Source organism: Saimiri boliviensis, chromosome 7, assembly GCF_048565385.1.
Source record: "Saimiri boliviensis isolate mSaiBol1 chromosome 7, mSaiBol1.pri, whole genome shotgun sequence".
In the NCBI taxonomy this organism is placed as follows: domain Eukaryota; kingdom Metazoa; phylum Chordata; class Mammalia; order Primates; family Cebidae; genus Saimiri; species Saimiri boliviensis.
The window spans coordinates 73,085,270-73,111,854 of NC_133455.1; positions in this window are offsets into that span (position 1 = coordinate 73,085,270).

The following is a 26,585-nucleotide window of genomic DNA, read 5'->3' on the forward strand; positions in this document are numbered from 1 at the left end:
TGCTTCAGCATACAAAAATATATATATAATTACTGCTTTAGACTAGCTATTGAATAATTTTGTAGGAAATAATTGATGGGAGGCACACAAGACTTAGCAGAAGGAAGAAGAAAAATTAAATGCATAGAGAATATCCAGGCTCTCAGAATATTTTTCAATAAGCCTTTAGTTTCCTATGGAATATTTGAATGAAAAAAGTCATAGTCGTAGTAGAAAAAACTTAAGATACTCTGTCTCAGACATGCTCAGTTTATTGGACTCTGTATAGATAAGTGGTGGGAGCTACCAGCTAACAATGGAGGCAGGGAAGATGAGCTGATTTCCTACTGTGTGGCTTCTATACCCAACCTTAATTCATTAATGAAGAATTTAGTTGATATTTGTAATTGCATCCAATTGTTGCTGCACCAAAGTACCAAAAATGTAGTGGCTTAAATTAACATAATTTTATTTTATATTTCTGAAAGTCAGAAATTTAAAATGGGTCTCAGTGGGCTAAAATCAAGGTGTTGGAAGGTCTGCATCCCTTTCTGAAGGTTCTATGGAATAACCTGTTTTCTTGTTTTTTCCAACCTCTAAAGGCTGCTTGTGTTCATTGTCTGTGGTCCCCTTCCGTTTTTGAAGCTAGCCAGTTGAGTTTTTTCACATTGCTTTACTCTGACTCTGACACTTCAGCCTCTTTCTTTACCATTTAAGGACATTTGAGACAGCATTAAGCTCCCTGGATAATTCAGGATAATGTTACCATCTCATGATCAGCTGATCAGCAACCTGAGTTTCATCTGCTACTTTAATTTTCCTTTGCCCTGTAACATGATTTGCTTACAGGCTCTAGGGATTAAGTTGTAGAAATCTTTGGAGGACCAATTATTTTGCCTATCATAGTACTTAACAAATATTTCTTGAATGAATGACTGATTGATTGACTATGAAAAGAAGAATAAATTTTGAGGGAAGAGGTGGTGAACAGTATCAAATTATTTTGAAGTGGAGAAGGATGAAGACTAAGAAATATACTTGGACTTGACAACCAGGAGGACGTAGCAGTTTTTGAGAAGAATTTCAGCATCTCGTGGGCTTTGAAAATCAGATTTCAGGAGATTGTTTAGTGAGATGGGCTCACAAAATAGAGACAGGGAGTTTAAATTGTGTTTTGAACTAATAATAAGTGCTCCAGACAAAAAGATTCAGGAGGATAGCAGAATTTTTGTTTGCTTTTAAATTAAGTTAGATAATATAATCATATTTATAGATCAAGGGAAATAAGTCAATATATAGAGATATATATTACATCTATCTCTTGAATTTTTTTTTATACCCTTTATTTCTTTTTCTTGCCTGATTGCTCTGGCAATCAGAGAGAAGTAAGAGGGGTTAGAACCAATATATAAGAAGAAAACCATGCTTTTGGCAAAAAGGGAAGCAGGACAATTCTTTCTCTGATATAAGAGAAAGAAAAGATTATTGAAGGATTAAGGACAAATAGAAAGGGAAGAAAGATTTGAGAGCATTTTAATTAGATAATATCTATTTTATCAGTAAGTAATAGACATAGGTTCCTAAAGACAATGTGGAAGCTTGGACAAGGGGAGAACAGAAGAGGTTTAAAGTAGATCCTGGAGAGTGGAAGGGATAGTCCTCCATGGAGATTTGAAATACTTGACCAGCAGCACAGGTGACAAAGTGAGAGAGAGTTCCTTTAAAGTGATCCTGCCATATTTGTGATTTTCCCAACAATACTCAGCCATTTATGAGGTGGAAAAGCAGAAAGTGGGGCTTCCTAGGGCAGGGAAGACAAAGCTTTGTGGTGGAGAAAGAGGGTGAAGGCACATAGCCTACCCCTGAGTACATGAGTGGCTGATCATGCCCTCCCAATTTGGGTGTAGAAGGATGTGATCCAGGATGGAGAAAATGAACTGAGAGAACAGAACAAGGAGGGAATAGGGACTTAAAAGTGATGTTAATGAAATCCTGGCTAAGGAGGAGTGAATGAGTAAGATGACAAGTGAAGAGTGACAAGGAGGTGTGGAGGCAGAAAGTGCCAAGATGTGGCTAGGCTTGTGGGGGTGGGAGCTCCAATATAATGGAGATGACAGTAATCTGAGTATCCAAGCACAGTGAATTGTGGTGTTAGAGTGCTGGAAGACCATCGCACGTATGTCAAAGGAGGGTAAGACTATAAAGAAAATGTTAAACTTTTGATGAGGAAAAAAAAGGCTTCTAGAAAATGGAAAATTGGATAGCAGTAGATGGTATAGATTTGTACAAAAGGGAGATAATGGAAAGATAGCTATCAAAAAATGGTCTGGAAGTGATTGTGGGGGACAAAACAGTATTGACTCCTTTCTCATCCCAGAGAGTTTTAAAGAAGTAACATTCATCTAGTAAATATTTAAGCAGCCAATACATACTTATAATGAACAGACGATCCTTATGCACTTGACAACCTATTGGGAAAAACAGACAATAAATTAAAACAGACAATCAATTAAAATACATATAATTATCAAGCATGGTAAGATCTATGAGGAAAACAATCATAATGCTCAAAACAAGCATTATTTGGTTACATTTGTACTCTAATATCAGGAGTAAGGAACATTGGCTCACAGCCTGAACAAAAATTTAAAAACATAAACATATAAGATAATTTTCTCTTTTTTGTAAAACTCCTCTTTCTGTTACTCTTGGACAAACTCCAGACTCCTTAGCAAGGTCTAAAATGATTCTGAGACTGGTAGAAATGTCCCATAGAACTAATGTTTATGGTGTTTTTGAATAAACAGAAATTGACCATCCTGATCTTAAAGCTAAACATGTATATTTGTCTTATCTGAGTTCCTTCCTCAAGAAACTGACTGACCCTCAGCCCTCCAAGATAGTGTTAAGTAATTGAAACTCACAAGATCACTGCATTTAGACAGTGGCACACCAGACTCCTTATTTGGCATGATTGTCTCTTTACCCCTCCCTAATTCCTGTTTTCCTCACATGCAGCTATATTCTGTGTCAGCTATAAACTCTCAGTTTTAGTTGGTTGAGGAGATATATTTGAGACTGATCTCCCATCCCCTTTGCAGACATTGGCCCATTAAAGCCTTTCTTCCCTGGAAATACTTGTTGTCTCAGTGATTGGCTTTCTGTGCAGCAAGCAACAGGACATAGATAGAACTCCCGATGTTTTGGTAACAAGTCTTTAAACCTCTCCAAACTTGTTTTTCCACCACCCTTCTAACTTCAATCTGCTTTCTTTTTGCTTCTCAATGATTTCTATCTCTTTCCCACTGCAGGCCCTGAACATTGGACCTCCTCCAACCCTTCTGAACTCACACATCTGCCTTCTTTTACCCTCCTTTCTTTTCAGAGAGGCCCCTATGATTTCCCTCACTATCTTATCTTCGATTTCTCTGTCCTACTTTCTGAATCTCATTCATCAGTGAGAACTGTCACTTTAGCCTTTTAAACATATCCTCTCAAATCAATGTCTCCTTTGCTATCTTTACCACTACCATACATCAGTTTAACACATCACCATTTCTCATCTGTAACAGTAATTTCCGGTATTATCATAAAAGACTGTTGGAAGGTCAGCTGTCCTTTTTAAAGGAAAAGTTTACAACAGAGATCTACCAACTTATGCTCAGACAGGGCAGACTTGTCCTTAACTCTTACCTCCCCAGCAGTGAGAGAACAGGGATTACAGAATATATATGCCCCAAAAGGATAGTTAAATTTGTTAGGTTTTAGCATACTCACTTGTCTAGTTGCTATGGTTGGAATATGTCCTCACCAAGAAAGCATGTGTTGAAAACTTAATCCCTAAAGCAACAGTGTTGGGAAAGAGGGTAGGGCCTGATGAGAGGTGATTAGGCCATGAGGGCAGAGTGAGTAGATTTATGCTGATATAGTGGGAGTAGGTTCCTTACCATGGGAGTGAGTTTGTTATAAAAGGATTTCAGCTCCCTTTTACTCTCTCTCTCTCTCACACTCTTTCTTGTCTTTCTCCCTTCCACCATGGGATGGTGCAGCAAGAAGACTCTCATTAGATTCTAGCCCCTCCATCTTGGCCTTTGAAGGTTCCAGAACTGTGAGAAATAAATTTCTATTCTTTATAAATTACCCAGTCTCAGGTATTCTCTTATAGCAGCACAAATGGACCAAGACACCAGTGGAGAGATTGTTCTAGGACTTTTGTTTCAGATATTCTTTGGATTCAAAATATAGCTTTGCCATATATAAATTATATGGACTTTGACTAGTGGTTTAGATTCCTGGTGTCTCATTGTTCTCATAAAGTGAGAACAATGCCTGTTTTGAAAGGCTGTTATGAGGATAGTGTAAGTGCCAAACAGAGCACCCGGTTTGTTCTGGATGCTTAATTAATTTTGATTCCTTCTGTTTTGTTTTTCCCAGATCTTGCCTAGGAGACAGGGGGGTAAATCTCTGGGAGTGATCCCAGGCATACTAAACCATGACAGTCACTGGCCCAAGCACTGCCCTGTGCAATAACTCCAAATCCAATGCACATGCTGTGTAAAAGATGGGGAAACTGTGTTTGGTATTTCTCAAAAATTAAAGAACATTGTACATGTTGTTATTTGTTTATCCTAATGCATCATTTTTATTTCTACATTTCAAAGAATTACACCATTTCAGAGATGGAAGAACCCTTACAGGTAATTTTGTGGTATAGTAGAAATTACACTGCCTAGAAACTGGGATAAGGATTCAAGTCCTGGATTCACAGTGAACTAGCTGGATGTCTCCTGGTATCTGCCTTATCTACTCCATTGAGTTGTTAATCCTTTGGCAGGATGAATCAAAGCTCCCATGGGCAAGCATGAGGGGAATAGGTGGTTATTATTTTGATCAACTGTTAGTTTTGTTTGGTTTCATGTTTTTAAATGTGCTCTTAAAAAAGTATAGTGAGGGCAGATTTTAAGTGTGAGAGGTGAGGAGGTAGGTCTGGAGAAGCCATGCGGTTTGAGGGAGAAAGACAGTGTGTCATCGGAGCCATGTGATATAACCACTTCCCTTGGTCTCCCCAAGAAACTTCAATAAAACTATATAACTCTACAATAATTTTGGAAATTGATTTGTATACTTTTAGAGGTCAAGATACGGGAAGTTGGCTTCCAGGATAGTTTCCAGTAAATTCAGGGCTGTTCCTGGGAAATGCTATAGTATGTAGGTAACTGGAATGTCAACTTAAATCATACATATGAAAGCACCTTAAAAGTGTGTTTGGCAATCAGCTATATATTGTTATTCTTTGCTTCAACACTTTGATTTTGCAGATGAAAAATTGAAGCCCAGAAAGTTCATGTGATTTGGATAATGGTATTTAACTTTCTTAACGGAGATTTTATGAAGGCTAAATTACATGTAAAGAACTTAGGCCCTGATAGATAATATGCATCGAACAAATGTTCCCAATTATTATTATTGTTGTAATTCTGCTTCTGCTATTGATGCTGCTGCTGGTGGTTGAAGACATAGGGACATGCTCTTTCTACCACACCTTCCTTTTCCAAATGCCATGTAATTTTTATTTTAAGAGCAATTGTTGACCTCATTGTATCGTAAGTTCTGAAAAGGTGGATTTGATAGAATAGATTATGGAAAAATAGGTCCGAAGCAAGATTATGCAATTTTTTAAAAGGAAGAGAGAAACACTTTGATTTAATGAAAGTTATCTCAACAACAGTGAGAATGCTCACTTGGCATTTGTAAATGAGATATTAATTTGAATACCCATCAAACTCTGTTACTCCTACTGTCCAAACTATTCTAGGCCCTAAATTAGGCATTCAGTTAGGAATTGGTCAGTATTTGTTCATGTTCATTCATTCTTCATTTGGAAAATCTTTATTGTTTATTTTTTATGTGACAGGCACAGTGCTAGCTAACATTAATTGAGTACTTCTTTTGTTTAGAACTATGTTACAAAAGAATGAAGAAAGCCTCCCAGAAGAGAAGACACAGTGTTGTTTACAAAGCATACATATGAAAGACCATGCAAACCACAATAAAATATTCTCTTAATAAGGGAAAAATGAGAGATATTGGAATTAAGCAGAGTCAATGACTATTTAGAATTGTCTACAGTTAATTCCCAAAGGCTTCCTGGAAGAGGACTCTATATAAGGATGTTTTGCAGGGGAAAGCATGAAACAGGGAAGGTGGAACTTTCAGGACAGGGTATTGCAAGGCATGGTAGACTATCAGCTGTATGTCCATTAGTTTTCTTTGTTTCCTGAACTACAGGGATTTTTTTTTTTCTTATATCTCTGGCCTCAGAAACTTATCAGCCATTTTTACACATTTCTACCTTTTCCCTAATATCTATATGTCTAGTACAAACTACCCAAGGTCTACTAAAGAGAAACTCCCTGCCGCCTTCAGCTTTGGCTAGTTCTAACACTCACTATTAGTGAACCAGTGGAACTGGGCCCTGATCACTGTCATTTCATTTGCCCTACTCTGTGAACCATTCAAATCATAAATGGTGGGCTGTTTGGCCTCTGTATTAGTCAGGGTATTACAGAGAAACACCAATACTATTTATTTACTTACCATAAGGTACTGACTCACACAGTTTTGGAGGCTGAGAAGACCCATAATCTGACCTATGCAAGCTGAAGACCCAGGAAGCTCTCTCTCCAGAGAGCTTGAGAACCAATGGTGTAATTCCAGGCTAGGTCTGAAAGCCTAAGAATATGGAGAGGAGACTGATGTCCCAGCTCAGTCAGTCAGACAGAGAAAACACATTCTCCATTCATCTACTTTTTCATTCTATTTAGCTCTCAGTAGATTGAGATGCCCACGCTGGAGATAGCAATCCTCTCTACTCTGTCTGCAGATTCAGATGTTTATCACTTCCAGAAAACCTCCTGCAGGCATCACAAAATAGTATTTAACCAGATATCTGGGAATCTTGGGATCTAGTAAAGTTGGTATATACAATTAACTATCACAACTACTTAGGGTAAAAATATCCACATAGAATCTGTATTTAAAGTAGAATTCCAGAGGATAATTGTCATTAATATCAGGATCTTAGAGTTCACAGCTTTCTCACATCTTTTAACCTAATACAACAACACAGTGTGTAGGTAATTTTCATCACCTAGTTGAGGAATTTGAAATTTAGAAAGTTAAATGATTTACCCAGAAGAGCATGGATAGCAAATGATGGAGTCAGAACCGAAACCCCTTATTGTGACTCACCATACCAGATGGCCAAACTGAATCTTTTAAAAAATGTATCTTTATTGAAATATAAATTACATTAAAGCTCATATCTCGAGTGCACACCTTGATAAATGTTCACATATTTAAAAACCCCTGCAAGTACCACTTACATAAAGATACAAGGGTTCCCTTATATGTGTTCTCAATATCCTCTTCCCCTCAAAGGTGACCACCACCTTCTGACTTCTCCTACCACAGCTTAGAGTTGCCTATTCTTAAAGTCTGTATTAATACAGTCACACACTACAGACTTTTTCGTGTCTAGCTTTGTTGTTGTTCAACAGAGGTATTTGAGATTCATACATGTTGGTGAGCATAGCAATAGTTTTTTTCATTGTTGTACAGTATTTCATTATCTAAACATTCCACCATTTATTTATTCACTCAGTTGGATGGATCTTAGATGTTGATGGACATGTAGGTCATTTTTAGGTTTGTCCTGTTGTAACCAGGGTGCGGGATGGGACGGGGCTCGGCTTCTTCCTCACATGCAGTGTGCCTGAGGTTCTTGGGCTTTCACTCACCCAAGAATGGGGAGACGGCCCTGGCAGCATGGTGAGCTCATTCAAGTAAATATGAGATCCAAAGAGTTTCGCAGATAGTGATTTATTAGGGAGAGAGAGAGACAGGGAAAGAAGCAGAGAGAGCTCCCATGCTGTTGTGGGAGGGGATCTCAAGAGAGGGAAATCCCTATGGGGAGAGAGGGAGAGACAGCTCCCATATTACCATGGCAGAGGATCCAGAGATGGAGTCCATATAGGCAAGGGAGTAGGAGGGATTTTAACCACGGATTTACTCCCAACCCATTCAAGTTCTCCTCCAGTGAGAGGAGCTTTTCCAAACTTCCTCAGGAGTGACTGATCTTCGACTCTGATGTTGGATTGGTTGCCTGGCCTGCAATCAAAGCCTCCTCCCTAAGAGCTTTTGGCAGTCTTTCTAAGCAAAGGAAGCTCACCTGTGCTTTCTACCTAGCCTGGGCAAGTTAGACAAAGAACTCTAAGTTCTGGGATAGGGATGTGGATGAAGGCCTGTCAGGCACGTCGCTGGGAAAAGTTCTGCCTTTGAAACCACGTCCCTTGTGGACTTGGTTTTCCTTGACACAATCCCTCACTGTTATGACCTGAGTTATTATAGATGTTCTGGCTCATGTGTTTTAGTCGATAGATACACATTTCTCCGGGCATATACCTGAGTGGTATTGTTGGGTCATAGAATAAGCATATTTTAGCTTTTGTAAATACTTCTAAATAGTTTTCCAAAGAGGCAATACTAATTTAAAGTGATGTATGGAAGATCCATTTAATATCTCTGTGAAAACTTGGTATTGTCAACATTTTTACTTTTGGACATTCTGGTTAGCGTGTAGTGGCAAACTAGATCTTCAGGCAGGCACAACACAGTCTGACACTACCTTCTTATTCTCACTCATGTTACCCATGGGAGAATTTCTGTTGGTCCTAGGCCTGATTGAAGAGTAGCAGGTTGGTGGTGGCAGGGCAGAGCTAGGTCCTTCTGTCTGGTTTGGCTACAATCCCTGATTTCAGCTAGATTCTAGCTCCTATATTTTAATCTCTGTTGTGTAAATTTGGCAATTCACTGGGACAATATGAGCTTGGTTTTCTCACTTATAAGATGAAAAGCTTGAAATAGCCAGTGTAAGTCCTTTCTAGACCTTTTGATCTATGTTTTTTTTTCATATCACTTTTGAATATACCTCTTACGCATTTTGAAATCTGGGTTGGATTTTGAAATAAGAACCTTTTAAATTATTTTCCTTCTTTCTTCAGTTATAGTGATTAGTTACTTTTCCCAAACCTACTCACATTTTCCTTATTCATTTATTTCTTTTTCTGAGATGGAGTCTTGCTCTGTCACCCAGGTTGGAGTGCAGTGGCGTGATCTCGGTTCACTGCAACGTCTGCTTCCTGGGTTCAAGCAATTCTCCTGCCTCAACCTCCCTAGTAGCTGGGATTACAGGCGTGCTCCATGACGCCTGGCCATTTTTTCTTTTTTGCATTTTTAGTAGAAAGGGGGTTTCACCATGTTGGCCAGGCTGGTCTTGAGCTTCTGACCTCATGTGATCTACACACCTCGACCTCCCAAAGTGTTGGGATTACAGGCGTGAGCCACAGTGCCCAGCCACATTTTCCTTATTTTTGACTCAACATTGTTCTTTTTAAGATATATACATTCTTCTTAAAACTTACTCTTTTCTTTCATATTTTTGATCCAAGTGTCTCACCTTTTCTCAGCTACATCAGGTACTTTCTCTGTTACCGAGCTCTTTTTTTCTGGGTTTCTGGTGACTGTACTGGTAACTCCAATGCCCTCTTTTAAGTACTGCTTCTATATGACATCCTTGCAACATTGGCACCATTCCATCTCTTAGAGTCCACAGAAGGTTGCTTCTCCTCCTTCTTTCCCTTCCTCTCTTCTTTCTTTTGATTTTGTGCTAGTTGTTTTTTTTTTTTTAATTAAAATTAATGTAATGTCTTCCCAGTCCCCTTCCAAACTCTCTGTTGGATTTCAGAGTAGAGGCAGTAAAATTAAATCTTCTAGATTTTCTCTTCCCTCAGAGTTCTGAGTTAGATTCTGCCAAAGAGAAGCACTGCACAAGATTTGGAAGGTAAGAGAAAGGTGAAGCCATTTTTCTCTGGTGCCAGCTGCCAGCAGACATCTGAACAGTCAGCAGATGTGAGATTTATAGCAGCTTCTAGGAGAGCTCCTGCAAATCACCCACTTTGGTGCTACAGTCAAGGGAGATTATCAACAGGAGCTTCCTATGATTCCTATTCATCCAAATTTTCTGTAGGCCAGCTGTGGTTTTTCTTTCACCTTTGTACTCTAGCTGTTCAAATGGTTGTGTAAATCTCTAGTTATTAACATTATATTACATCTTGAAATAAAAATTTCTGAATTCATTGGAATAGACTAACTCTTACAATAAATCTCAGGGTCTTAACACAGTAAGTTTATTTTTTGACCATGTCTTACTCTAAGAAGGTGTTGGTGGTAAGAGTGGAGCTGGAGATGAAAGAACTGAAGCAGTTGGACTCCCTGACATCTACAGTGTGGCGTCAGGTAGCCTTGGGCATTGGCATACAGCTAAGGGTCAAGCAAAATGATTTCATGCTCAGGCCTAGATTGGCACATACCATTTCCTCCCATATTCCACTGGCTAATTACAAGAGCCAGCCTAATCGTAAGAGGGGCTCCCTTCGCCACAGTTCTTTTTGCTGTGTCTAAGCTTTAGATGTAGGTGTTCCTTGTAGCTCTGATATCAGTTACCTTCTTTTTTCATTCCCACTCGTTCAGCCCAAAGAGTTCTTACCTATTCTCATTACTGCAACTCTTGTATCTGCTTCTGGTTTCCCCTCCACCCGGAATGGCCTTTCATCTTTTGTCCTTCTGTTGAAAGCCCTTTGTGTTAGTCCATTTTGCACTGCTCTAAAGGAATACTGGAAGCTGGGTAATGTATAAAGAAAAAAAGTTTGTTTGGCTCATAGTTCTTCAGTCTGTACAAGAAGTGTGGCACCAGCATCTGCTTCTGGTGAGGGCTTCGGGAAGCTTTCAATCATAGCAGAAGGTGAAGGGGGAGCAGGTGTGTCATACGATGAGGGAGCGAGAGAGAGGGGGAAGGATTCCAGGCTCTTTTTAATAATCTCCACGGTTTGGTAATACCTATGGTTAGCATTTAATACATATTTGCAGAATGGATAGATTTAAAATACTTAATGTTTTAAATAAGGAATTTGTGTACTTATTCTAAAATAACTGTCCCACGATATTTTTCTAGTTTGCAAGATTCCTGTAGGTATGTTCTTTTTTCTGCAGTTGGCTTTCATTACTGTAGGTCATTGACAAGGTACACCTTCAATGCGGGTCCTCTTGACTCATAGATCTCCTGCCATATTCATGTGCTCTCACTTAGATTTTATTCTCTCATCTTCTAGTCTCCTCTTTCCTTTCCCAGAGATCCCTTCATCGTCTTCCCTTTCCTAATTTATCACCATTTTTCTTGAGTCTGCAAGCTCGTGACAGCAAGGAGAAAGAAAGAAAGAGGGGGAAATTCATGGAGGAGCACGTATTTTCCCTCCATACATTGCAATCCTTGAGTCATCTTCCCCACTGCAGTCTATGACTTTTGACAGATTTTTATAGGCATTGGGTCTATATGAACAAGATATCACCAAGAAATCTAATTGTAGACATAAACAGTGTCTAATTTGTCCAGGGGCTATTGCCTTTTCTCTGAATTAGTACTAAATCAATACCCTGGTAAGTTGTCAGGGGCATTGCAGTGAAGTGATATCTTTATAAACTAACATTTTATCCAGTTTCACTGAGTACTCTGCTTGGCAATAGGAGAGGGCGCATACAAAGAGTTAAGGGCAAGTTGTTTGTTTGCAATCATTTATAATCTACATATGAATTTGAAGTGTTGATAATTTTTGCTTATGAAGAAATGGATAGAACTTTATAAAATTCTAAAACTGTGCTTTGGGTCAATTTCAGATCAAATAGTTTCTATTCATCTTCTTTACTTCTCTGGCTATAATTGCATCTCATGATTAGATGTTTCTCGTTCCTAAGCTTGTATTTGCACATCTATTCATTCATTCTACAAATATTTAATAGGCACCTACTATTTGTGGGTCATTATAGCATTTAGGCACACAGCAGAAGACAAAGTCTTTGCTCTCAAAACCCTTGTGTTTCAGTAAGAGAGAGGCAGGAGACAAACAAGCATAAGCTGTAAGTGCTGCCAAGAAAAAATAAAGTGGGTTAAGGTGATAAAAGGCCAGGGAGAGTCTCTCTGATGAGGTGACATTTTAGTAGACACAAGGTTGAAGTAGAAATTAGTCATGAAGGAAACCAACAAACAGCATTCTAGGCAGATGGAGAGGCAAGTGAAAGGGGCTGGGACAGGAATGAACTTAATGGACTAGATTCAAGCCTGTGTGGTAAGAGCTGAGTTACACTCACTGACTTACATGTGCATACCTTTTTAGTCCATGTAATCTTTTCACACCCATTATTTTATTTGCACTTCACAAGATAATTAATAATGCATCCACTTTACAGATGAGGAAACTGAAGCTCAAAGCTTAACCAATGACTTTTCCAAAGCAATGGAACTTGGCTTTGACTCTTAATCTTCAGACTGCAAAGCCAGTACTCTTCCCTTACTTCAGAGAATGCTATTTTAAATGCTTTTATGGTTCTAGGCTACCTTTAGAATGCTAAAAATTCTGTAAGATCACTTGCATGGGAAAGAGGGTAGAGAAGGATCGGTAGCCATGATGATCTCTCATGCCTGAATCATAGATGAGGTTTGGGGACTGTGTAGAGGTCTCTGCTTCCTTATCAGAGTTTTGCTGGGCAGTGGGATAATCTCTAGGAGAGTATATTGTCGAAGAAAGAAGTTTCCAAAGGACTAGGCCAGATTGTCCAAGTAGGGTTAGGGAGCAGGTCTTCAACACTGTCACTGGCGTTCTGTGTGCATCCAGCCTGGAAAGGAAGCTCAGTGAAAACATATTAATGAGGATGCAGACAGAGCCTGATGCCCACATAATGCTCAGAGGACTTTAGAGCAGGATGAGTCCTTAGAAATAATTAGATTTATCCTCCTTCCCCACTTCCTTGTTAATTAATAGAGCCAAAAATGTAGGTAATGAGGTATAGATAGAAGCAGACCTGGCATATGATTGGGTTCATTTCTTCATGAAGCACCTAGCGTCCTTTCATCAAGGAACGTTGGGATCTAGAGGAAAACCAAAGATATCAACAAATAATTATCATATAGTAAAACTATCATGAAGGAGGAATCTACAGAACACTACAGAAGAAAAACAAGGAAGAAATTTGCCACCCACCCACCTCTTCTGTGCTGTCTTGTTGAGAGAGTCTTCCACTTCTATCTCTGGTGAAAAAGGTACTCATTTGATGGCAAATTTCTCTCTTGGCCTTTCTTGAGTGACCTACCAAAAGTTGAATAATTTCGGGGAGTCTTTTGGACAGTCATTGATATGTAATAAAAATGGCAAAGGCAAATTCATCAAATAGGGACTTACTGTGATAAAACACAGAAATGAGGTATAGGTGGATAGTTAAAAGTTTTCACTTTGGGTAATATTTAGGTATAAAATAGACATGTATCTGCAAAGACTGGTTGGGAAGCTGAGGGCTGGACAGATAATTTTGAGATGTTTATTTTAGCTGAATGATTTGTATTATTGTCTGTGGTAAGTGGTTACCTCAGAGTCACTGTACAGATTGTATTTCCTAAAGTCATACAGTTGAGAATCTATTAAGTTTGAGCAAAACTTGATGCTTATTAAATAAACATTCTCTTTAATTTTGCCTGATTTTTTTTCTAAGTACCTTTCCCTACTATGGGACTCACATACCAAATACCTCAGAGAGTGGAAATTCCAGCACCATCGCTGTTTGTGGTCTAAATGCAGATGTGCACTCTGAAGCTCCTGGAAAGCTTGTCTTTCTGCTGTGTATCTTCTCAGCCTCGGCCTCATTCTCTCCTATTTCACCTTCCCAATCCTCTTCCAGCTTGACCCTCCATGGGGTTATTTGTGGTGTGACTCCCTGGAATCTCCTGTGTTAAGATGTGGGTTCTGTGTCAGCCTGCCTTTGGACCTCAGAACTTCTAAGCCGAGAGCTTCCCCCACAGTTAGAGGCAGACATCCAGCCAGGTTCTGTTCACCTCTATCAGGTTAGACAGTCTCAAATCTTGCCACAACACCAAATTCACCCATGGGAACTTATTTCCAAAGGGAAATGTGTAAGGTAACTTTTATTATAAGACTGTTTGGAGACTGCAGAAATAGAATGAAGACTACAATCAAACAGAGATCTCACAATAACTGGGTGGGGTTTTCTGACTGTGTCCTAACAACTGGCCACTATTTTGAGGTGAAAAATGGTCTCGAGTGGTTCTCAGTGACTATGTATACAGTTGATTCCCATTATTTGAGAAATCAGAATTTGTAAATTTTTCTACTTGCTAAAATTTATTTATAATGTCAAGATCAACACTCTAGTGATTTCATGGTCATCCAAGGACATGTGCAGAGCAGGAAAAATCTGACTCGTCTGAAGCACATGTTCCCAGATGAGGTCAAGCAAGGAGATGCTCTGTCTTCTTGTTTTAGCTTTTATGTCGTAAATGAGAGTCCCTTTCTCAGTCGATTGAGTGCCAATTTTTTTGTGCTCGAGCTGAGTTTCTGGTGATTTCAGTGTTGACAATGGTCCCCAAATGTAGTGCTGAAGTGTTGTCTATTGCTCCTCAGTGGAGGGAGACTGTAATGTGCCTTACAGAGAAAATACATGTGTTAAATAAACTTCATTCAGGCATGAGTCATGGTGCTGTTGGCTGAGTTCAATGTTAATGAGTCAACAATATATATTAAATAAGATGTGTTTAAACAGAGACATACATAAAATAAGACTCACAAAAGTGTGACTAGAGGCTTGCAGGAACCTAGCCCTGTACTTCCCCTAGGAGCAACAGCTGATTTCCCCAATAAGTAAATAGTATTTGCTTATTCAGCATTTGTGACAACTTTATAGAACACAACTAGAATGAATGATGAGTGTTTTTTTGTTTTTAGCAACTAAAAGCAGTCATTTGTAAATCTATTCATATCACATTAAGCACAGTCTGGAAAGAAAATGGTGATATTTATATAATCTTCTCCAATGAATACAATAAACAAATATAATTCTTTGTAAGACAAAATAATTGTTTATAACTAATCTGCTTACCTTCATCAAGATTTAATTTCTCTGTTTGCAACCTATGTTAACTTTCAAAGCAAAGAAGCAAAGGAAGGTTACCTCTCAATCCACCCCTGCATTTGTGGAGACCAAGGCTATTCCACTTACCATAGAGCTTTGTGAAACATTCATAATTCATAGAAGGAGCCATCTGAAAGCATTTCCCAGAATTGTCACAAAATTCTGCCAGCTCCTGCAGTGATGAAAACGTACAGTCTTGTGAATATGATTAAGGTGCATTGGAATCTAAGAAAACCATCAATAGCCACTTTGCTCTCTTCACGCTCTTGGAATGTAGTCTCTGGAAGAAAGTCAGTTCTGACAGATGATTTCATGGCATTTTACTCAGTGTGGGATGTATTTTAGAAGCAGTGTATCAAAACCTTGACCTTTATTTCATTTTTTTCTTTATTGTTGATTTAGAAGATTAAAGGCATTCCAAAATCGTTTTCTAAATGTCTTCTCTTATATGCAACAAAAAGGATTCAGAAAGGATTTGACACACATTGTAGAATCATAAATCAACCAAGGGGAGGATATTTGCAAATTGCTCTCCCCGTTATAATTTCATCTTATTAGGGAAGAAGGGACAGGTGTGTGTGCTAGCAGTTACAGATCAGGAACTGCATTTTCTTTCTAGATCAGTGAGGATCTTACGGTATACCCCCTTCTGAGGAAATTATGCAGGTTTTTATTACACATAAAAATCCTCCTCTGGTGGATTTTTGCAGTTTACAGAAAACTTGTAAACCGAAATTAGAAACTGCTTAGCTTTTACTTTTTACTGACTTCTCGGGTTTAGTGTAAAAAAAGAAAGTTAGGGGATTCATGGTACAATTTTTATTTCCTTGATGGATTAAGATGAACATATGGTCTAAAGTAAATTTGTAAAATATACATATTTAGTCACTAATGTCTAGAATATTTGATAGACCAAGGATGAGAGCATGTGGTCTAGGAGCTGTAAGAACTAATGAGTAATATTTGTGGTCACATTTGTATAACTCTATTGTGAACAATGGCTGCTTTCTAAATACAGATGTCTTGTGTTCAACTCTGAGGTTTTCTGATAACTGAAGAGGATAAATATAATAATTTCAGAATATGCAAGAATTATGACAATGAGTATTTGCAGTCATTTAATATATCATATTATTTCATCCTTTTAATAGCCCTGTGGGGAGATTGGTAAACAAGTAGTAATTCAGTGCCTTCTTTAAACAATTTTTTTATTGTGACAACCATACATAACATTTTAACCATTTAAAAAGTGTATAGTTCTGTGGCATTAAGCACAGGAGACAGCTACTTTAAATGTGTATGATCAGGTAGTTGACTTTTTCTACTAAGGGCAATAGATCAAACTTCTTTCTCTTCCTAGGATGAGACAGAGAGCAGCAAAGCAAGCCAAAAAGATTATTCAAATGATTAACAAAGCAGGCAACAAATATTCCTCAGAGTATATTGGAAGGAGGAATCTCCATGGAATCCATATAATAAAGATTAAATATTTAAACAGATTCATAAGCAGACATTAAAGCCTAAGATCAGATCCAAGGATGCAACCATCCTTATACAAAACGTCATGGAAAACACAAGAGCAGAAGCCTAACTGGACTAAGTAAGGACAAAAAAGTCCCAGCAGGTCCAGAAGAGGATTCTCTTGACCTTAATATCTAAGTTTTCATATAAGTTCCTAGAATGTAGAAACTAGGATTTGATTGCACAACACTGTAATAATACTTGAAATCTGTTACGTTATTCCAGGTTTTATTAACAACAGAGCAAGTGTATTTTAATTACATACTATTGGCCCAGTAACTCTCCTTACACATTTGTTGTATTCAAAAAGTCCCCAGTTAATTAATTCCTCTAAGTCAGTGGTTCTCAAACTTTAATACATAGTAGAATCATTTGGAGGGCTTGTTAAAATATAGATTTCTGGGATCCATCCCAGAGTTTCTGGCTCGGTGTGTGGAGTGGAGCCTGTGACTGCCATTTCTGAACAGTTCCCAGGTGATGCCAATGCTGCCTGCCTGGGGGCTGTATTTTAAGTATATTTAGGTATATGGAGATACCTGGATTGGATGAGTTGAAGTTCAGTTAAGATTGTGATGAGTAGACTACATTTCAAATCTTCTCATCTTTTCTGTGTTGTTACTTACCATTGATATCCAATCCTCCATCAGTTTTACCTGAAATACAACAGCCTCCAAACTGGTCTCTGACATCCTTTCTCACTTTCTTCCAATTTCTCCTTTACAAAGCAGCCAGGATTATCTTTTAAAAGCCTAAATCAGATCATTTTACTCTCTCACTTAAAGCTCTTTGAACACTGTTAATAGCACGCACTCCATAACACCCAGTCTTTGACCCATGGCTCTCCAGGGCTTGTGTGATTTGGTCCCTGCCCATCTTTCTATCTTCATCTCCATCTGCTGCCTTCCTCCCTATGATTCACTAAGATTTCAGCACACTGACATGCGTTCAGCTCCTTCGCACACACTAACGTTTTCTCCCTCTGGACTTGTGACCCCACCCCCTAGCATGCCCTTAACCTCTCTTCACCTACTCTATATCTGGCTAGTTCTTCCTTTTCTTTTCAGATGTCAGCTTAAATGTTATCTACATAAAGACGTCTGTTTTGACCATACACACTTAAAGTATGTCCCTCCTTTTATCCTGTTTCTTATTAGACTTTACTATATTATTTTATAGCCTTTACCTTCGTTGTTAGTTTTTTCATTAGGCACTAACTTGCTTGAGAATGGGACCATGTCAGCACAGTGACTCAGAGACACCAAGTATTTGATGTGTTGAATCACTGAAGACATAAGACCAGAAAAACTGTTACGGAGTGACATTTATTCCCTGGGTTCAACTAGAGTAAGGAACTCTGTCACTTGAGATGTTAAAACGTCAATTAATGCTATTTGATGACTTTGCTCTGAGTTCTACCCATCATTCCAACCCTGACTTGTGAAACTTTTGGTGGCCTGCTTTAGCATGATTACTGATTAAACCACAAGACTTCACACCATTGCTTCACTTCTACCCTTGAGCCTCTTGAGAGGGCTTCCCTAAAAGCTGAGAAAATTGAGGTGCTTTTTTTTTTTTTTTGAGGAGAGAGTAATGAGGCATGTCTGACCACCTCTTTCCCATCAAGGCCTGAACCAGTCTTCTGGGTTAACTTTGATGTCCCCTGATGGAGAGGAGGGAATCTATACAGATGGTTGGGGGAAGGGCCTTTGAATTTTACTTTTGGTTTGCAGGTACCATTCTAGTCACTTCATGCCTCAAGATGTGTTATCACCATTAATGTTAACTTTGATCACCTGGCTGAGGTCGTGTTTTCAAATTTCTTGCTATGAAGTTACTTTTTTCCCATGTCAACATTTTATGTATACTTTTGGAGGAAGTCACTATGCAGAGCCCACACTTCAGGAGTGGGGAGTTAGCCCCACCTCCTTGATAGCTGAGTGTCTATATCAGGTATTTGGAATTCTTCTGCATAAGGGATTTCTATTCAGGCCAGGTATGTATCAATTTAATCATAAATAGATACCAGTATGGACGCTCAGTTACTTTAATGTTTTGGTTGTTATCCAATTCTGCAGTATTTTGTTGCTTTTTGTTTATATCCTGTGGCCATTGGGAGCTCTTTCCACTGGCTCCTTTGACATAATTTCATTTATTTATTTATTTATTTACAATTTCTTTCTGTTACTTCAAAAGTACCCTGGCTCATAAATTTTCTTTCCCAGTCCTAGTTTCAAGCAGTTTTTCAAAGACCCCTGATTTCCTTTGTTAGAGAATGGTATTAAAAACTTACATCTGGCCACTAAATGTGGTTATCATGACCCTCACAGCTGACAATGCAAACAAATATATGAGGTGCTTTGATTAAATCAGAGTGTGCCCAGAAATAGAGAAGAAATGATCCTTTGGCAGTTTAGACTACATCAAAGACCGCATTAGGATATTGTTTTCAGTTTGGTATAAAGAAAATTGGAGCCTATTCAATAGAAGGAAGCCAGTACAGTCCAGAATTTGGGAAGTAGGTCACACGAAGAGCAGTGAATAACTGAGAGAAACCTTTGAAGGAAGAAGCTACTGGTAATCTTGGAAAAGAATGAAGCTTGTACTAACTTGTCCTAGAGGGAATGTCGTACATTAGACAGAAGGTACAGGGAAGTGGATTTTGAGTCAATGTAAGAAGGTATTTTTCAACAAGTAGAGCTGTTGATAAATAGAATGAATTTACCTTGTAAGTGAGTGAATTTCTCTCCTAACTGGAAGTGTGTAGATAGAAACAGTGAATAAGGTGAGAGGAAGAAGAGAATTAACATTTATTGTGAACTAGTTACTTACCTATATAGATATATGGAGGAAATCTTATTTTCCTGGCAACTGACTTTTCCAAATCTGTGCTATCTTCCTGGGGGAGGGGACATTTTGAGATGCCTCCTGGGTTGGGTGTGGTGTTAGGATGCTCACAGAACATGTTCAAGGCACAGTAGATGATCGTGGCTCAGTTGATTAGCAAGCTTTTATTTCGCTGAATTTTATTTGTAAACTGAAGAGATAACTCAATATTTCAAAATAATCGAGGAAGGGTGAGGAAGATTTTTAGGTAGATTAATCTAGGGAAGAAAACAATGTGAGATGAGGTAGCTGTCAGAGGAGAGAAATTCTGAGGGAACAACAGAGATACTTGATGGGAAATTTGATGATGGTTTCGCTGTGGGGTCTACAGTATAAAATCTTTTTTCCCCCATCTCCCCATATAATTTCTGCAAAATATATATTTCTTTATTGAACTGTGGCTTTGGCTACATTTTGTAGAAACCAATAAATACTAAATGTAGCCCTAAAATTGGTTCAGATTTTAGGGTCCACCATGGTGGACCACGGAAAAATATATCTGTGTTACACATCTCAATTCTCATAGCAACAAGATAAGTGGGCAATTCTGTCTCCATATACAGATGAAGAAAATGAGGAACAGGGAAATCTAAATCAGTAGTTTATTCATCTGATTTTTACTGTCACAGAGGCAACTTGAAAGAAATTAATTCTTTGTATATAAAGTCAGGCCAGATTATCTCCAATATCTTTTATTTTTCAAAATTTCGTGGAGCTGGAAATAGTATCCAAGAATGATCTCTCTGATAATAACGTTAACAAAGAGTTGTAGTTGTGATACAAATAGAGATTATGAGGTAGTGACTTTGCAGGACTGGGCACTATAGACAGGACTGGCTTTGTGTGTGTGCCCAGTTCAGTCATGTAAAGCCCAAGCTTACAAGGATCCTACACTTGATTTAATGCTCTGCTGTTGCTATCTTGAAATTCTTAATTTTTGAATAAGGAGTTTTGCATTTTTGTTTGCACTGAGCCCACAAATTATATAGCTGATCCTGGCTACAGTCAAAGGAGTTTTATACTTAGTACTGACACGTTATCCAAAGAGCCTGATGATGTTTTAGAGGCCACAGAATTTTGATCTTAGAAAGGAACTTGGCCTGGCACCCAATTTAGTAGTCTTCACTGCTCTCTATATAGCAGAATCATTTAAAGAACTTTTGAAAAATATGTGTATCTGTGTCCCAAACTCCAAAATCCCAGATTTAATTGGTGTGAGTGGGGCATCATCTTTTTAAAAAGCTCTCCAGGTAATTTGAAAAATGACTGACCTAATTCACTGATATCTACTATTATATGGTTCAGCTTGATTTGTTAAACTTCATTTACTCATTCAACAAATATTGACTAAGTTTCTACTATGTGTAGAACATGGTGATAAATGTTATAGGGCATAGTTAGATGAATAAACAAAGGTCATTGCTGTCAAGAATCTAATAATATAACACATTTTTGAAGTGGTTTGACCTCCCAGTCCATCTCTCTGGTTCTCTAAGGATATCCCTTGCTTTCTTCCTCTCTCTTTCCAGACTAAGTCTTTAGCATCATTATACAACTTATTTTCCCCTGAAAGATCCGAAACTTTTAAATATTGTAATGTTTTCTCTCATCTAAATGTTTGGGCTCCCAATGTAATCCACTCCCTGCCTTTAGGTACTACTATACTTCTAGAGAACTGACATATGCATTTCTAAAGGCCCGTTGTTAGAAGAAATTTACTTTGGCAATAAGCAGTCCCAGTCTTTATAGCCATGTTTCAGAGCAAAGCTCATACATTTCGTCTTCCATAAGAGCTCCTCATCATCAGCACCTGGGTTATTTAAAGCACCTGGTAATTTAAAGTTTAGGTATTTTTTGCAGTCTTGTTTTCCTTGGCATGAAACCAGCAGGGGATGTCCTCCAATCACATAAATGCCACATGGGTGTGGCAGAGCCCCTATTTTTAACCTCAAAAGGAGTCTTTGTTGTTAACATTTGGGAGGATTGAGGATAGGGGATTAATTCTTTGTGTTTCTCTTTCTCGAATTCATTTTCTTGGCTACAGGAGCCATGAAAGGCTGTTGTGACCAAAAACCAATTACAAATCTATTTAGGAATTTATTTTTTATGTATTCCTAGCCCCACATTCCCTGAATCCTCATACTAGTTTAGAATTCATGACCATCCCTTTCTGAGGACCTCCTGCCTCAGCCACAAGTACTGTGGGGGAGACTTACAGCTTCTTCATGAAGGGTTAGTTAGAACTCTAATGCGCGTGAAAGGAATAGTTTTACTTAATTCTTGGTCCATGCAGGAAGTGGACCTATAGTTTTAAGACTTTGTAAGAAGAGTCTACGGGGTGAATGTCCTTTCTCCTGGATCACCACCTTCTTTACACTTAGATCTTTTTATATGGCCTGCTGTCAGACACTTCAAAGCTGGGAAACTCACCTGCGTCTAACAGTAGGAGAAAGTGCACTGGCCTGCTTACCTCCAGCCATGGTTGTTTGCCTCTCTTAACTCAGTGCTAATTCCAGACAGAGGGGTGGGGCTCTGGCTCCCTGAGTGAGAGCCAAAGGCATATCCAGCTTTTGTGTGGTCAGCAGTATATACAGTTTTGAGGTTCCCTCTTTGTTCTAGAAAAAGAAGACAAAATTATGAATTAAAAATTAGGTAAATGATTAAATGACAAAATAATTCACAATTAATTACTAGAGTCTTGGTGGCCCAGCAATTCTTTAGATCCTTTTAAAGCAATTTACCAGAAATGCTTACATCAAAATGCTCTCTGATTGCCACCTGGCTTTTCCTCACCACCTAGAATGCTTGAGACTCTTAGCAGGTGCAGGGACCTGAGGCAGAGGCTTCCTTAACTTCAGGGTGAAATATTCCAATGGTTTCTTCTTTTCAGCCAGGGGCAAGAGGCTGGTTTGCGCTGGTTTATTTACAAGCTGGTGTCTGTAGCTGAAGTGAGTGCTACGTTCTGGTAGAGACACATGGCCCTCTCTCATATGAAGAAAGATTATTCCTGTTCTTAACAGAACTCTGATTTTACCACTTCTTAGTTATAAGTCCCAGCCTGAACCTGTTCCTCCCTGGTTCTGGCTTAGATTACAAGAGCTTGTATTTATTTTAAATGTCTTCCACTGCTGCACAGATGGGAGAAACATCAACTCTTGGTTCCAAATTTACCCCCTAAAAGAAGAATGTTCCAGTTCTTCCTGCCATATGTGTGCCGCTGACTCAGAGAGTAAATATGTGTGGGAAAAGAGACTGTGTTTACAGATGTCTTCTGCATGGCCTGTTCATCTCATAGACACACTGGCAACACACACCAGCACACACATACCGTCCATGTGCTCTGAAATGGCTTCCAGAATGTGAGAATGCACACACATTGTTGTGTATTGAATGCGGAGGAGCTTTATCCTGACCAAGGGAATTCTATGAATACCTAATGGTATAAAACACAGGCTTTAAAATATTTTAGAACTGTAATTGTTTGTAAACCATAGTAAAGCCAGAGCTGGTTCTCTTTAAATGAGGCAAGAGTACAACATCCAAAATTCATTCCACGCCAAAATTCTCTGGAGCATGAGTGATGGTAAGAAAGGCTATTAGGTTAACAAGAACATCAAATGGATAGAATAATCTTTTATTTCTCTCTCTCAGTGGAGGTTCTGTTTGGAATCTGCTGGAGTCTAATAATTACTTGGTGTTGCTCTGAATTGTATCTGACATGTCTTTTCATGTTAGCTTTGCTGCATCTTATGCTTTAGGCTTTTATAAGCTTCTCTGGATTAATGGATGGGGAGGGAGAATAAAAGGGTACTGCCCAGGGTGCCCAGAAGCAAAAGGAAAGCAAGAGAGAAGAAGGTGAGTGTGGATGGAATTCTGAGAAGGGCCCAAGCCATTCAGACTTGAAGAACTGCCAAGTCCCAAAGGAGATGCTTCTAGTATCTAGCAAGCATCTGGTAACCTAACCTCTCTGTATCGCACACTCATCCAACCCACCTTTCCACTAGGAGTGTCAAGGTACATAATGAAGCTGCCTGTCTCCCGTAGAGAAGTATCCTGCTTAGTGTATGTAAACACAATACCTTGTTTTTTTTTTTTTTTTTTGGGGAAATGAAAACAAAATATCAACAATAAACCAAAAGAGCTTTCTTTAAAAAGAAACGAATGAAAATACAAACAACAAAAGACACCTTTATTTTTTGAAAATAAAACAAAATATCAAAAATAAACCAAAAGAGCTTTCTTTAAAACGAAATGTGTGAAAAAAACAACAAAAGACACTTTGAATTTTTCCCATTACTGTGGACAAAGTTATGAGAAGTCAAAGTATAGTTTGTTTTTAATAAGAGCTACCATTTTTATTTATGCTCAGTATGTGCCACTCAGAGTACAATGTGTGTGTCACCTATACTATGCATAGGTACTATAGGTAATAGTACCCATAGCTAAGATAGATACTGTTACTCTAGTTGAGTAGAGTTCCCCCAAAATTCATGCCTGTCTGGTACCTCAGAATGTGACCTAATTTAGAAATAGAGTCTTTGCAGCTATAATCCAGTTAAGATAAGTCATACTGGATTAAGGTGGACCCTAATCCAAGGATAAGTATTCTTCTAAGAAGAAGGCAGTGGGACACAGACACAGAGAGAAAACCTCACCTGAGGACAGAGACATAGAAGAGATGGCCATGTGATGGTGAAGGTGGAGACGGGAATGATCCATCTGCAGGTTAAGGAATGCCAGGAATTGCTGGCAATGCCAGAAACTAGAGGAGGCCAGGAAGGATCCTCTCTCCCAGAGACTTTAGAGAGAGCATGACCCTGAGAACACCATCGTTTTAAGACTTCTGGCTTCTAGAACTGTGACAGAATAAATTGCTATTGTTATAAGTCACCAGCAATGTGGTAATTGGTTATGGTAGCCCCGGAGAAGTAATACACAATTGAAGAACCTGTTGTTCTGATGGTCTTGCTAAAGCTCCTTGTGCAGGGGATGTGGTGAGCTGGCTACACACATGGCCATCTGCCTCGGGAGGGAACTGCACATTGAGGTGCACAGGGCAGTCACAGGCAGTGCCTGGACTCATAATCAGCAACATTGGTTTCATTCACTTGGGCAGATCCACAGGATTCTAGGGAGAAGTTAAGAATGAAAAGTGTTAAGGGTGATCAAAAACTGCAGGAACAAAATTTATATACCTATTTATTTTTATTCTCACTTCATTCTAAAAAGGATTTAGGGTTCCTTTCACAGATGCAAATAATAGGACAGAATGGAATAAATTTAAACATAAGAAAGATGAAACAAAGGGAAGAAAAATAATGGTAGGATGCAGCAGCAATAAACCTACATGACATTACAGTCCTTCCCTCACTTCCCAGCCCCAGCTGAGAAGATGCATCCCCATGGTATGAGCAAGACATTTCAGGATGAGATAATGCCAAGTCTGATTTTTCTCGAATTTGTATAAATTCAATGAAAATTTCAGGCCATTGCTTCAAGTAGAAATGAGCTCTAATTATCCTTTTGATTTTCATATCATTTTCAGTAAGTTAGCAGTGCTATTGCGGTCAACCAACTGGAAAGCAGGGAAAGAAATCTCACATTTTCTGTGCCCTCCTCAGAACATTTCTGAGGAGGGCACAGAAAATGTGAGATTTCAAATCATTGTCTTCAGAGTGTTTGTTTGTGCAGAGAAAAAAAGAGAAGATCTGGAATGGTTAAGCATACTGTTGTCTGTGATTTATCAAACGACACATGCAGACTTACTATCAAAGCAGACACAATACCATCTAAACCAGCATGAGAATTCCTGTTTGATTTGATACTGAGCTGTTCTGTGTTTACTGGTCATCTCTGGTCTCATATGAAAAATTTATCCTGCTATGTCGAAGGGAGCTCCAATATAAATAAATACTGGAAATATGTTTGTAGGAGGCTGTTCTCTAGAATAACTCAGTATTGCTCTCTGCATGGGGCATCACCTGCTGAACAAACCCCAAATCATCATCTGGGGACTCACTCTACGTAAACTTCCTTGGGGTAAGCTTTGCTGTAGAGATAGGAATGTCTAATCATATTTCAAATACTAAACATACCAGTGTGCTTTTCTTTTAAAAAAGAGGAATCCTATTCACTTGCTTTTATATGTTTTTGAAAACAAATGAACTCTTTATTTGGAGAATATTTTAGAAACTAAGGTCAAGGAAAATATTCTGGTCCTAGACTAGTGTCTTTGCTTGTATTATCATGCATTGACAGTGAACAATACAGTAGATGGATTGCTGATGTATTTATTTAAAAGAGAAACCACTGGATTTAAAAACAGGCTGCCTACAACAAGGATACATACCCCTTAAGGTTATTTAGTCCATTTCTTGCTGATGTTACTTAAACAATGACCTAGGCTTTTCACAGAGGGATTACTCTTAATGAAAAATTAACTGTGGTCTTCTAGTAAAGATAGCACACAAAGCAAGTTGTACGGAGGAGTGGTGTGACCTGACCCAGGATGTTTCGTGTGAGTGCAACAGCTCCTGTAGATGGCAGTGGTGCACTTCCGCAAATGATCTGGCCTGGCGTTCTGGGCCCGGGGATGGCAGAGAAGGATAAAAGCTGCAGCAAAGCAGGTGTGCCCTCCAGCCAGCAAGTTAACTAAGCTGCTGGTTTGCTACTGCATTTCACAGTCGATGATTTTTTTCTGAACTCAGCAAAAGTACAAACTGTTCCTTCATGCACCCCAAATTGTCCTTTTGGTGAGGTAGGTTTTTATTTTTTATGCTTTCTATTTTTTTGAATTTCAGAGTTATTTTGAGGAGAATATCTGACCTACATATTTATCTTCTTGAATTGCAAAAGCAATTAGCTTAGCTGCCTCTCACTCTTAAAGAGAGAATAAAAATTTCCTAAATTGAGATGATCATAAACTACATCTTTCAAACAAGTCCGTACAGCACAATACAAAATAAAGATCTATCAGCATAAACTGTGTGACCAGATTTTATAATCCTGAACTTTTTCTCTTGCTCAGATTACTTTCCTTCTTTCCTTTTCTCTTAAGCCTTTTATTAAAAATTGTCCTCTGCTATGCTCACAGGAGCTACATGACTAAAATT